At 36.3% G+C, this 14,361-nt stretch overlaps 1 long non-coding RNA gene across 1 annotated transcript; it reads right to left on the bottom strand.

The window, feature by feature from the left end:
• Positions 1–285: 285 nt before the first annotated feature.
• On the bottom strand, positions 286–1,160 carry LOC131175407 (uncharacterized). The gene is made up of 2 exons (XR_009145599.1): positions 641–1,160; positions 286–510 (listed from the first exon to the last, which is right to left on the bottom strand). It is a non-coding gene; the product is annotated as an uncharacterized LOC131175407 (long non-coding RNA).
• Between the last annotated feature and the right edge of the window lie 13,201 nt (positions 1,161–14,361).

Raw genomic sequence — 14,361 nt, 5'->3', positions numbered from 1 at the left:
TTCTTGCTTGCTTGCACGCATTGGAGACATTGATTATTCCAGGAAGCTACGCAGGCTTGCAAGCAATGTCCTACCTCTCAATTATTTACAAACAATTCCCGTCCAAAACTTTTTCTTTCTACACATAATTCATGAAGGGGAAGGGTTTGAATGTATGGAAACTTCAAGTTCAAGACCATATCGCTACATCTAACAAAAAAAATTTAAAATTTTTTATGTACTTTTAATGATATTCGCTATTAGAATTACTTGTGTTATTATGATGATCACACTAATATGCATTCCTTTCGACATTGTAATGGGCAAATATCTATTTAAGCAAGGCCAATATTACAAGAATGCCAGTTAAAATATGAAATATAGTTCACAAAAACTTGAGCAACAATTCATACACAGCCTCCACAGCAGGTAGCACGCAGCAGCTTCATCTAGCGACCTAAAAGACTCTCCCATGGCGGCCCTCACATCCGAGAAAACTTTCAATAACTTCTTAGATCTGCTGTAGTAGACCTATATCAGAAATTTTGATTTGAAATATGCATGGAAACAAGAAGAATGAAGCTAGTTAGTAAATTAATATTAATTAAAATTAATTAGACATCGATAAAAGAAATTATTAAGAAAAAAAAGAAGCTGTTACAATTGGATCGAGAGGGAGCTCCCTTCAGTCCAAGACACGACAGCCATAACTGAACATAGCTCCTGCTTCGTTGGATCAAAAACACATCTCACTTTCTGCTTATGTATATGATGAGCTCTTGAACCAACGACTCAGCAGCTAAGTTTCAGCCTTCAACTGCCTTGGACTGGACTGAAGAGAGCTCCTTCTTCCCAGAACACATTATATACATATATCTACACGGGCTGCAGCCCTAGATGCATCTCTCATAGACAACTTCTGGAATTTATAGAGGTATAGAGACCTCGATCTCTATCCAGATAAAATCTTAAGGCCGCCATAGGTGACCAAAGGAAAAGGGTATAACTAGGAGGCATGGAAACATGGAAAGAGAAGGAGTAAGCAGCAATTAAGCGTACGAGGAAGAAAAGAGGAGACGGAGGCATATATAGATAATAAAATTATGAAGAAAATCAACAAAGGCATCAAATAAATAAGGACTTTTTTTTTTAAGACAGTGGAAAATAATCAAATAAGGACTTCACCGACATGAAAATCTAAAGGGCAGGCCCAGATACAGATTTTAACTATTTAAGCATGCAGACATTTCGATGATGACATTGTTGAACTCATAGAAGACCAGTGATGTCTATAATTTATATATTTATATACCTGGCCTCCCAGTCCCTGCTGCTTTAGCTGTGCTGAGATATCTTATCATACAGCTGTATGGCCCAAACCATCCATAAGCTTTTAGTTGTTTGCAATTCATTTCAATCAGGTTTTTGCTTTCCCCTAGCTATATAGCTAGCCCCTCCCATCTCTGCTCTTTAGTCTTTGTTTTGATCTTTCAATCGATTCCATTTTTCGTCAATGAGATTGCACCACGTAGCTGTTTCTGCAGTATGACTTTAGGTAGCCCAGGAGTTCATTTTCAACATTTCTACAGATATAAGAATTATATTATTGATTTTTTATCCTAATTTGGGTTTCTATTTCATCTTAAGTTTAAAATCTAATTCTGAGTACTTTTTCATTATTAATTTCATTAATTTGATGAGTTTAATAAACAAAGAGAATGATTTTATAATATGTACAAATTTTTTTATATTATAGTTGCATGCGCACCCATATATTCTCATTTATTATAACAACAAAAATCACACGTAAATTGCTACTTGTAAGAACAAATCTGAATCAGCGCTTCATCTGACACTCATCGGTAAAACATATGCCTTGTCCTAAAATAGTTAAATATCAATCCTGTCAGAGGGTGATGAAATGAAAACGATAATTAATTAAGTTTTTATTTTCCTTAATTATTACATATTTTTTGCCAAAAAGAAATCCTGGGCTCTTCTTTGCATGACCTTCTCAATGCACAAATTATGTACCAGCCCTTTCGTGCAAATATTTGCGATCTGTCATTCTCCTATTCGGTATATGTTAAGGTCCCACGTTATTTTGAGAAAAAAAAAAAATGTCTCTTATATAATATTAAGTATTTCTTTTTTTTTTAGTTAATTTTTAAGTGAGTTAAATTTGATTTTTTTTTTAAAGATATTATGAAATTTTTCTCAATTAATATTTGAATCTCTTATGAATATTTTAGCTCTAAATATTTGATTTTAGATATGATTTAAAATATTATATTTTATATTTTAAATTTATAATAAATTAAGTTTAAATAAGAATTTTTTATTATAATTAAAACTAAATTAAATTTTTAAAAGTTAATTATAAATTATAATATAAAAATATTTTAGTTAATAAAAAAGAACATTAATTTAAATTTTATATTTGAATATTTTTATTTATTATATAAAATAATATTTTATATGTATAAAAATTAAAAAAAAAAAAGGGTTCTGGAGAGTTGAATTACATTCCAACCAAGTTAGTTCCTGGGGAGGCATCTAGTTACATATAGGAATGAAGCAGTGTAGTAAAGTTATAGCCAGTTAGACCAATACCCAAAGAAACGTAAGAAGAGAAGGAAGTAATGTTCTAAGGAGATATTGATGTTGGAGATGACTAGAAGTCTTCACTTACAGTCTCAAACAGTGGGGGAATATTACAGAACTAAGAATCAGGGAATCCTTTTTCTAAGTACTATATACCTGTGTGTGTTGTCATTTCATTTGTTTTCTTTTCAACCACAAAGCTTTACGTTTTGTTAGTACAAGTTGCAGTGGGTGTCATTATTATTATAATGCCTACTTCTGACTTCCCTTCATCACATGCTCCGCCATATATATATATTTTTACTTCAATTTGAAACTATTTATAAAAAGTATTTGCAAAAAGGTCAAATAAAAAATAATTTTATGAAGAGATATTTAAGAAAGAAAATGTTATTTGAACTGCACTGATATTAATGATTTAATTTATTTTTTTTATGGTGAGTGAGTAATTTGATTATAAGTAATTTATTTTTGTGATTTTTTAGAGATTTATTATAATTTGATAGTAAATCTTCTCTATAAAAAAGATTAATTAAAGGCTAATAAAACTATTTAACTGTAAATTTTGACTTAAGAAATAATGATTGTCACACTCAGAGTGATTTTTTTTTTATAATAAAAAAAATTATTAAAATCAAAGTCATTTATAATGATGTTTTCTCAAATATTTATTAAAGACATTAAATTTGCTTAAAATTTTGAGAACATCTAAAATTTAAAAAATTTATTCTCTGTTAATCACCAACCAATGGCATGGGATTCTATCCTATTAGAATTCAAATATGAAAAGCATAGGAAATATATTGAGGTTCTGTTTATTTTATGAGAAAATATTTTTTAAAAAATTATTTTTTATATTTTTTAATATTTAGAGATATTTAAAAAAATTAATCAATAAAAAATATTTTTCTAATCAAAGAAAATTAAATTGAATAGTTTGGATTCTAATTGATTTTAATTTGCAGTTAGTTGGCTTTACTCTCAGTTTAGAAATGGTTTGATTCACAAAATGTCCTCTAAAACAATGACTGACTGTTTTTTCTTAAAAAAAATCTTCTAGTTTGAACCAACCAATTTGGGTTAGGGAAGGGGACCAAAACCCATCTCTATAACCAGTTCAATTTCAATTCAAACCTTTAAATTATTAGCCTAAAATCGATTTCAGATTTAATATAGATCATGCCTTGATCTGAGTTTTATCTAGAAATGTTATATTTTTGTCCCTCTTAACTTATTAGATCGATTTCTATGCTTAGTTTCTAATAATTTTTAGCTATATATATAAAACTTATTTTGATTTTTTTTTTAATTTACTATTTACGTAATAAATTATAAAAGATTCATTTACTTAAAAAGAATTATATGAAATATATTATTACCTTATATTAATTTGAGATGAGATATTTAAATAATATATAAAATTTAGATAAACTTTTTCCTCTTGAACTAGCCTTTGAAGTTTAGTTACTTACAAACTTGATTTTGATGAGAGGAGAGTGTTTGTTTCTCGTTAATTTTTTTTTTGTTTTGTCCAGAGATTTTCATTGATAAGCAGGATTTAAAAAGGCATGAGGCCCAATACAATAAAAAGGGTTCATATACAAATATCCTTAATGAGCAAGGCCTACCCACAAGACAAATCCAAACCCCTAAAAGAACCCTAAAAAGCATTTGTTATTCCAACTAGATCCCTTGATCCGACTAAAACAAAAAGAAGCAACGTAAGCCCCACCACCAATCTGCACAATCATCATTGTCGGGAAAACAAATATAGAAGCCAAAACTAGCTAACAACACAGAGTAAGGAGAACTCTCAAGCAAATGTCATCTTCCCGAGCTTCAAGGATTACCGTCAGTCTAAACATAACCCCGAGCCAAGGAAAAGCAAATCCATCAAAGCATCACAAGGTAAGCGGAGGACGGTGGTGGCAGATCGCTTCGGCATCCCACTCACGCCTTACGGGCCAGCTCAAACCCAACGAGGTACCACCAACATTACAGATCTCATCCTCTCGCTAAACAAAGCAGGAGAATTAGATGTGGTCACCGTTCAGAATGAAATCATGAATTTGAATTAAATCGTTATGGGACAGTTTGAAAAACGATTTTTGAACTGAATTGTCGGTTTCGATTCGAGTCCTGGTTTAAAACGATTGAAAAGACGGTTTGAAAAATGACGGATCAAGACGGTTTAGAAGCTGCTTAGAGGCGATTTAAGAGCGATTTAAATGAAAAAATTAGAGGAAAATTTTATTGATTTTGAATTTAAGTTATAAAAATATTTTAATTTTTCTTAGAAATATTTCGATCAAAATAAAATAAGAAAAAAAATGAAAATAACTTATTTTTAAGAAAAATTTAATAAGTAAAGACTTAAACTTATTAAAAAATTAGAAATGAAATTAATTTTTTTTTAAATTAGAAAAAAGGTGCATGAATTTAATTTTGCCTTTGTATCCCTTTAGGATTTAGAAGAATCAAAATTTCCAATTATAGTACTTGCCCTTTTTTTTAAATTATATGATAATTGATAATTAAAAATGTATAAAGGAAAAAAAAATTAAAATAGAAAGTGTTGAAAATTTTATTGAATATATAAAATAATAACAGAGTAATTGAGATAATATTAAAAATTTCAGTGAGCATATAAAATAATAAAGTAGTGGAATTGTGAGAGTACTGAGAATTAAAATGAGTATATAAAATAATTGTTTATAAAATTTAAGAGAAATCGAAAGAGTATTAAGAATTAAAGAGAGTATAGAGAATAATTATGTAGAGAATTACTGATATATATATATATATATATATATATATATATATATATATATATATATAAATGAATTAGGAGGGGATTGAGGTATTTATTGAATTCTTTTGTAGGTTCGGAACCGCTGGTTTACGATTTCTAAAAAATATGAATATGAACCAAATTGTAGAAAAACGATTTCGGTCTAGTTCGAAACCAGTTCCAATTTTGACCAATTTTGATCTGGTTTTGACCGAACCAGAACAGGTTCGAAATCGGACCATGGCCACCCCTAAGTAGAACACATCGATGCTTGAAGAACCCGTAACCTACAACAACCAAACAGAATAAAGTGAGGAAAACTAAAACACAAGAAGCAGTTGAATGAAACCCTTTATTTTAATGAATAAGCTACAAATCACAACAAAATAAATTGCTACATCCCAACAGCGAAGGCAGGATGGGAACTCACGTCCGAGTCAGGAAAAGGGAGACCCCCCTGCTCAGAGGGGCAGGAGATGTTTGATGGAGTGGCAGTGAGAAGGCTGAATCCTAGAAGGAAATGGTTACACCCGAGAGAAAAAGAAACAGTGTCATCTTGAGAGTTACCAATTATTGTTCCTCATTAATTTGGAATGAGGTGTTAGAATTATATATTCCTTTGTAGAGTCACTCATGGACTTATTAGTTGTTTTCCTATATTGAATAACATTATTTTTTAGTATTTCACAAGGACATTAAAGTGTTTAATTATATGCGATGTATAATCACCTAATGGATTACTATAAAATGTTTGTTTTGGTTCTGTATGAATATGTGGGTTGAATGAGACTTTGTAAGATATGATGGTTATATTGTTGTGTATGGATATTAGGGTTGAGTTGAACTTCTTAATTATAATATATTATTTGATGTATATGAATATCAAGGTTCAGAAGAACTTTATCTATTATGGTTAGTTTTGTATGCCTATACTCAGAGACTTATATGTTACCTTGTGTATTATGTTGAGGGTGAGTTAAGCTCTTAATTACATTAGTTTGTTGCCCTGTATATGTAACACCCCTGATTTTTTTAAATTTATTATTTTGTGGGTAAATATTAATATTTTATTTTATTTAAATTATAGGAAATTATTTGAAATTTTTTAGATTTTAGAAATCGGGTTCCATTTTTCGAAAATATAAAACTTTGGTGATTTTTAAAAATTAATTTAAAGATCACGTGGCAAAACTAAAAATATATTTGGACTCTACGAATTTTTCTGAGTTTTCTAGAATTTTTTCAGAATTTTTAGGCCTCGTTTTCGGTCCCAAGGCAAAGTAAAAATTTAAAATTTCGTATCCTGAATCAGACCGGCCGAATCGAACTGGACCGGATTGGACCGGTCGAATCGGACTAGCCATTTCTTTTTCTTCTCATTCCGCGCGCGCGCCCGACGCTTCCTCTCTCTCTCCCATTTTCTCTCTCCTCTCTCCTCCTCTCGCTGCGCCGTCGCCACCCAGCCTTCCCAGCTCGCCAGCGTGCCCCCCCAGCCCGTCCCCCTTGCCGGCTGTTGCCTGAGGCACCAGGAAAACGCGGCCGAAGGCGCCCCAACGCGTAACACGTCATTTAGTCTTCCCGAGCCGATCCGACTACCAATCGGATCAGGTCTTGTGTCAAACCTCTTCTACACCTCGAGAGCTTTCCATAGACACCAAAAACACCAAAATCCATTGAGCGGTTTGCCGAATTTTTGTCCGGGAAGTTTTAGCCAATTTCAATTTTTGGGCTAAATTTCTCGCAAACCGTGAATCCCACGAGAAAACCGAGAGTACCAGAGTGCTCCACTCATCGAGAGTTTCGCAGCATTACCAATTTCAAAATTTTTCAACACCGTTTTTCAATGAATCCCGTGAAACTTCGTAGTGTTTTTTCGAGCACTAAATGAGCTTAGAAAATTCCGTAAAAATTATATACTAACCCCCATGTTGTGGGCTTCGTGTAGGCACCTTCAATTCACGAAAATTCAACAGCTGCTCGGATTTGTAAATTTCGGGCCAGCTAGACAGACTACCGAAAAAGTCTTAGAATTGGGTCGAGATTTTGGCTACCCTACCGTTGTCAGACGTCTCGAGCATGTTTCTGAGGTCGGAATCGGCATAGGTAAACCCGAACCTTACTTTTTCTTAATTATCTAGTGCTTGAATTGGATTAAAAATCCATAAAATATTCGTGATAGCTTAGAAAATTATAATTTATTTTGCATTAGCTTAGTAATAATGCTAATGACCGCAGGGCAAAGTTTTAGAATTTTTAAAGCTCATTTGGGTAGTTTTTGCAAAAGAGTTAATTATAAGGATTAAACTATAATTTTCTATATTATGATTGTTGACTGTTTGGATGAGCCCAAGAAGGGCTGTGTGATGTGATTGAGTTGTGGGTGTATGGTTTGTGGATATAGAAGTGCATTTCAAGCCCTTTTGCAGGTTGGATAGGTCCTAGGTATAGAGAAAACTCTGCCAGATTTTCGGCACGACTTAGGACATCTTTAGTCTTTTCTTAGTTTGTATTGAGTCAAATGTATTAAATAATTATAATAAAATTATCAGGTGAGCCGGGACAACCTTCCTCCTCCGCCCAGTCGCCACAGTGACTTCGATTAAGTCTGTGAGTAAAATATTAATTTTAATTGTAATTTCGATATTACTATATATTCAAGCATGCCCATACATCACTTATAAATATATATCTATATAGTTAAATACTAGGCACATTTTATATTACATTCATAAATGTTGAAGTGCCATGGATGTTATTTGTGGTAATTTGGAGCAGTGTGTGTGCGTGGTGTGCGTGTGGTATGGTATTGGATATGGACAGGACGGATAGACACGGCTTGAGAGACACTCGCTGGGACCCGGTCCTTCGGGGTAGACATAGCTTGAGAGACACTCGCTGAGACCCTGCATTTGGTTTATTAAGCGAAAGTCCGGCTTGAGAGACACTCGCTGGCAAAGGTTGGATTAAGAGGACTGTATAGGGGATCAGCTCCCATATATATATTGTTTGACAGTGTTCGGTGTGTGAGTACTCCAAATTTCCTTTTTGATGTGATTTGTATGAAATTTATGACGATGTTTCATTTCACTCCACAGGGTGCATTAACTTTAGATAGCTATAGAGATTATGGTTAAAATTGATATTTTACTCTCTGAGTCGAATGCTCACTCCTATTCATCTATTTTTTCAGGCTACAGGAGGATTATTGTTATGGCTAACCTGCTCTTCTTCTTCGCAGGTCCATTGATAGTATTTAATGTAATTTGTACAATTGAATTAAATTTTAGACTCCGCATGTGTTAGAAGCACTTATTTTATTTGGGCTTGTATTATAAAAGTTATGTTAGACCTGTAAGATTATTAACTGTATGCATGATGAGATTGGATGAGGGAGCTAAGATCCCATTTGAGTTATGACCTTTTTATTATGTGGAGGGTGAGCTGAGCTCCCAATTTATTATATATTGTGTTTAAAGGTTGGGCGAGTAAAAAACTCCCAGTTAAATGGTCCATTTTATGGTCGGACTCTATCCGGTTGAATTCTTAAAATTGGGCCTAAATGGGCCTTAGAGTTGAGTTGAGGAGTAGTTAGGTTTACTACGGGCCTCGGGGGCTTTAGGCGAGCCCAGGTCCTTGTGCCGGTTCGGCCCATAGGTTGGGTCGTGAAAAATATAGTATAAGAGCTTAGGCTCCAGATTCATAAGGAATATTTGTCTAAAGTGTTGGGAAGAGTCTAATAGGAGTCACATGTGGAGAATAGGGTCCACATTTGTCTTGCATTGTCATCTTTGCTTCTAGTTTCTGCTTTATATAATTGTGTATAAATATAATTCTATAGAGCTGTGTAATATGCCACTTTAAAATTTTGTGGGCTAATGCTGCTGAATTTCAAGAAAATGTGTAGAAGCAAAAGAGCTGTCACTGCACCAGAACCGGATGTGCCTGACGAGGTGTTGGCACAGGATGAGGCGCCTGCCCTAAGAAGGCAAGGTAGGAGGCCTAGAGCTGCTCAAGTAGAAGAGCAGTTGCCACCAGTTCAGGATCAGTCTTTTATGGCTCAGGGTCTCGTGGACCCAATGGCAGCTACCTTAGCCGGATTGCAGAGAACCATCGATATGATGACACAGTATATGGTCCACCCTCCCCAACAGCAGCAGCCCACTGCACCAAGAGGGGAACCTTACAAACAAATAATTAATTTCAAGAAGTTGGTGCCTGGTACTTATGATGTGTAAGACGATACCTATCGATTTTTGGATTCCTGCAAACAGGCAGGGATAGAGTTGCAGTTGATTGATAGGAGGCTTATAGAGTGTTTGCAGCATGTATTGAGGCCAGTGCCAAGACAATGGATGAAAGACTACGTACTACCTCGTTTTGAGGGATTATCTTGGACCCAGTTTGTGGAACTTTTTATTAACAGGTTTGTGCCAGAAAGTTTCAAAGATCAAAAGTAGTGGGCCTTTAAGGCCTTAAGGCAAAATGGCAGATCTGTAGATGAATAAGTTACATAATTTCTAGAACTGAGCAGGTATGCCCCTACAGCAGTGGCTACAGAAAGTATGAAGGTAAAAAGGTTCCTAAAGGGGCTGGACAGGAGGTATGCAAACCTGGCCATGATGTCTGATCAGTCTTTTGATATGGTAGTTGATCGAGCCCGACAGATTGAGATTAGCTATACAGGAGATGACAGTGGAAGAGCAAAGAAGAATAGAGCAGAAGGTTCTTCAGGTGTTCCCTACACGGGTACCACGGATAGTGGCGGCCAAAGTCACTACAGAGGCAGAGGTAGAAGCAATAAGAAGGGTGGTTTTAAATATAAATCTCGAGGATTCAGACCAGGGTATGAATTCAGCAGTGGTCACAATTCGGGTTATAGCAGTTCTGGGTCTAATTCAGGATCCTCCTTTGCACCTTGCACACAGTGTGGAAGAGGACATTCAGGACCTTGTATGATGGGTTCAGGAGTATGTTTCCGATGTGGCCAGCAGGGTCACTTTGCTAGAGAATGTCCAGTGTTCAGCGAGCCACAAATGGGGTCACAGGGTTCTATCGTAAATGTTCCTCATCAGTTGTATCCTGGTGCTTCCAACATAGCAGGCAGTAAGTTTAATGGCCAACAGGGCTGAGGACAAGGAGGACATGGATTTGGGGGCAGGTCAGGAGGTAGAAGTCAATATCAGGGTTCTGCAAAGTAGGGTAGGGGTCAAGCTCAGGTTTTCACCTTGACCCACCAGGATGTTCAGGCTTCCAATGCAGTTGTGGCAGGTATTCTTCTAGTCTGTTCCTATGAGGCTCGTGTTTTGATAGATCCGGGTGCTACGCACTCATTTGTCTCCCCAGTTTTTGCCATGAGATTGGGTAGGAACCCTACAACTTTAGAATGCCCTTTGTCTGTAGCTACCCCGTTTAGTGACAACATAGATGTGGACATGGTTTTTCTGGGTAGCCCAGTAGTAGTGGATGGAAGAATCCTCCCAGCAGACTTGGTTCTTGTACCAGTAATGGATTTCAATGTAATTTTGGGAATGGATTAATTGGCAATTCATTATGCCACTTTAGACTGCAGGAATAAAAAGGTGTATTTCCACATACCTGGGTGGAAGAGTTTAGCTTTGATGGTGACAGGAGCGTGGCTCCATATAATTTGGTGTCAGCAATTAGTGCTAGAAAAATGTTGAGGCGTGGATGTCAAGGGTATTTGGCATTGGTGAGAGATACATCTGTAGAAGGTGTCAACATGGAAAATGTTCCTGTTATCAGAGAATTCATGGATGTCTTCCCTGAGGAGCTTCCAGGGTTGCCACCAGGAAGGGAAATAGAGTTCTGAATTGATGTTATGCCAGGTACAAACCCCATATCAATGCCACCTTACATGACGGCACCAGCAGAATTGAAAGAGCTAAAGGAGCAACTAGAGGAGTTTTTGGACAAGGGCTTCATAAGTCCAAGCACTTCACCCTTGGGGCGCTCCTGTTCTATTTGTGAGAAAGAAAGATGGGTCATTAAGGTTGTGTATTGATTATAGACAGCTGAATAAGGTGACTATGAAGAACAAGTATCCACTTCCTCGGATCGATGATCTATTTGATCAGCTCCAAGGGGCTAGATTCTTTTCCAAGATAGACCTATGATCAGGCTACCATCAGTTGAGAATCAGGAATGAGGATGTGTCCAAGACAGCATTCAGGACAAGATATGGTCATTATGAGTTCTTGGTGATGTCTTTTGGACTCACTAATGCACCAGCAGCCTTCATAGACTTGATGAACAGGGTATTCAAGCCATTCCTGGACTGTTTTGTCATCGTATTCATAGATGACATTTTAGTATACTCTCGGACCAAGGAAGAACACGTGTGGCACTTGAGGATGGTGTTGCAGACTTTGAGAGAGCACCAGCTATATGCCAAAATTTCAAAATGTGAATTTTGACTAGAAAGCATCTCATTCTTGGGACACGTGGTTTCTAGTGAAGGCATTCAAGTAGATCCCAAGAAAATTGAGGCTGTAACTGATTGCCTTAGGCCTACAACAGTCACTGATGTGTGAAGTTTTCTGGGCCTAGTTGGCTACTATAGGCATTTTATGCAGGATTTTTCTAGGATAGCAGCTCCACTAACTAAGTTATCTCAGAAGAATATTCCATTCATTTGGACAGATGATTGTGAGGAGAGTTTTCAGAAGCTTAAGGAGTGTCTCACCACCGCCCCTATGTTGACATTACGGATGAGTGGTGAAGGATATACCGTGTACTGTGATTCCTCCAGAGTTGGCGTAGGGTTTGTTTTGATGCAGAATGGAAAAGTAGTGGCTTATGCTTTAAGGCATCTAAAGAGGCATGAGCAGAACTACCCCACCCATGATTTGGAAATGGTGGCTATAGTCTTTGCACTAAAGATCTGGAGACACTACCTGTATGGTAAAGTGTGCGAGTTATACACCGACCACAAGAGTTTGAAGTACATCTTACAATTGAGGGATTTAAATTTGAGACACAGGAGATGGATGGAGCTTCTGAAGGACTATGATTGTACCATCCAGTACCACCCTGGGAAGGCCAATGTAGTAGCAGATGCTTTGAGCATAAAATCTTCTAACAGCTTGGCACACATATCAACGGAGAAGAGACCATTGATTCAGGAAGTACATGAGTTGATGGATCAATGTCTAATTTTAGATCTTTTTGATGAGGGGTTATTGTTGGCCCATTTTTCTGTGAGACCAGACCTACGAGATAGAGTCAGAGTTTCCCAGCACAGAGACCAGCAATTGATGAAGATAATAGAAATAGTACAGCAGGGTAAAGGTGGTAAGTTTGGATTTGCCAATGATAGCGCCCTTATGCAAGGTTCCAGGATATATGTGCCTGACGTGGACAATCTCAGAAATGAAATCATGCGAGAGATACACTATACACTGTGTAATGTCCACCCAAGCTCCACTAAGATGCACCGTGATATGAAAGATAGCTATTGGTGGAATGGCATGAAGAGAGACATAGCAGACTTTGTGTCCAAGTGCTTGACTTGTTAGAAGGTGAAGTTTGAACATCAGAGGCCGTCAGGGAAACTGCAAGAGCTCCCTATCCCAGAATGGAAGTGGAAAATGATTACTATAAATTTTGTGACTGGGTTGCCTCGTACCACGCAGGGATATGATTCGATATGGGTAATTGTAGACTATCTGACTAAATCAGCTCATTTCTTGCCTGTGAAGACCACATATTTTATTGCATACTATGCCCAGCTCTATATTCGAGAAATAGTTAAATTGCATGGGATTTCTGCTTCCATAATATTTGACAGAGGGCCCCAGTTCACTTATCTATTTTGGAGGAAGTTGCAAGAGGCACTTGGCACACAGTTGAACTTTAGTACCGCTTTCCACCCTCAGACAAACAGGCAGTTCGAAAGGACAATTCAAACACTGGAAGACATGCTTCGCATGTGTGTTTTGGATTTTAGAGGTCAATGGAATGATCAGCTACCCTTGGTGGAGTTTGCTTACAACAACAGTTATCATTCCAGCATAGGAATGGCACCCTATGAGGCACTATATGGCAGAAAGTGTAGGTCTCCTATGTGTTGGATGGAAATGGAAGAAGCGAAGGTGCATGATACAGACCTAGTGCAGTACATTTCAGAGATAGTTCCTTTACTCAGGGAACAATTGAAAACAGCTTTCAGTAGGCAGAAAAGTTATGCAGAACCCAGATGGAGGGATGCAGAGTTTACAGTAGGCGATTACGTATTCCTGAAGGTTTCTCTGATGAAGGGAGTCATGAGATTTGAAAAGAAGGGCAAGTTGGCACCTTGGTATATTGGACCTTTTGAGGTTACTGATAGAGTTGGAGCAGTTGCCTACCGGTTGGAGTTGCCACCCAATCTTTCTCATGTTCATCCTGTATTTCACTTCTCCATGCTTAGGAAATACATACCTGATCCTTCTCATGTGCTACAGTCGGATGTAGTATAGCTAAAAGAAGACTTGACGTTTGAGGAGCAACCTGTAGCCATAGTGGACTACCAAGTGAGGTAGCTAAGATCAAAATAAATCCCTATGGTTAAGATTTTGTGGAGGAACCAGTCAGTGAAAGAGTGTACCTGGGAGTCAGAGCGAGATATGTGTAGCAAGTACTTTTATCTATTTAATGTGTAATTTTGTACTTTATTCTACCTTGTGTAAAATTCGAGGATGAATTTTCTGTAAAGGGGGAAGAATGTAACACTCTTAATTTTTTAAATTTATTATTTTGTGGGTAAGTATTAGTATTTTATTTTATTTAAAATTTAGGAAATTATTTAAAATTTTTCGAATCTTAGAAATCAGGTTCGATTTTTCGAAAATATAAAACTTTGGCAATTTTTAAAAATTAATTTAAATACCACGTGGTAAAACTAAAAATATATTTGGACTCTACGAATTTTTCTGAGTTTTCTAGAATTTTTTTAAAATTTTTGGGCTTCGTTTTCAGTCCCAAGACAG

Source organism: Hevea brasiliensis, chromosome 17 (assembly GCF_030052815.1).
Source record: "Hevea brasiliensis isolate MT/VB/25A 57/8 chromosome 17, ASM3005281v1, whole genome shotgun sequence".
Classification (NCBI taxonomy): domain Eukaryota; kingdom Viridiplantae; phylum Streptophyta; class Magnoliopsida; order Malpighiales; family Euphorbiaceae; genus Hevea; species Hevea brasiliensis.
The sequence above is the reverse complement of the archived record's forward strand: the minus strand, read 5'-3'. Positions and strand labels throughout refer to the sequence as shown.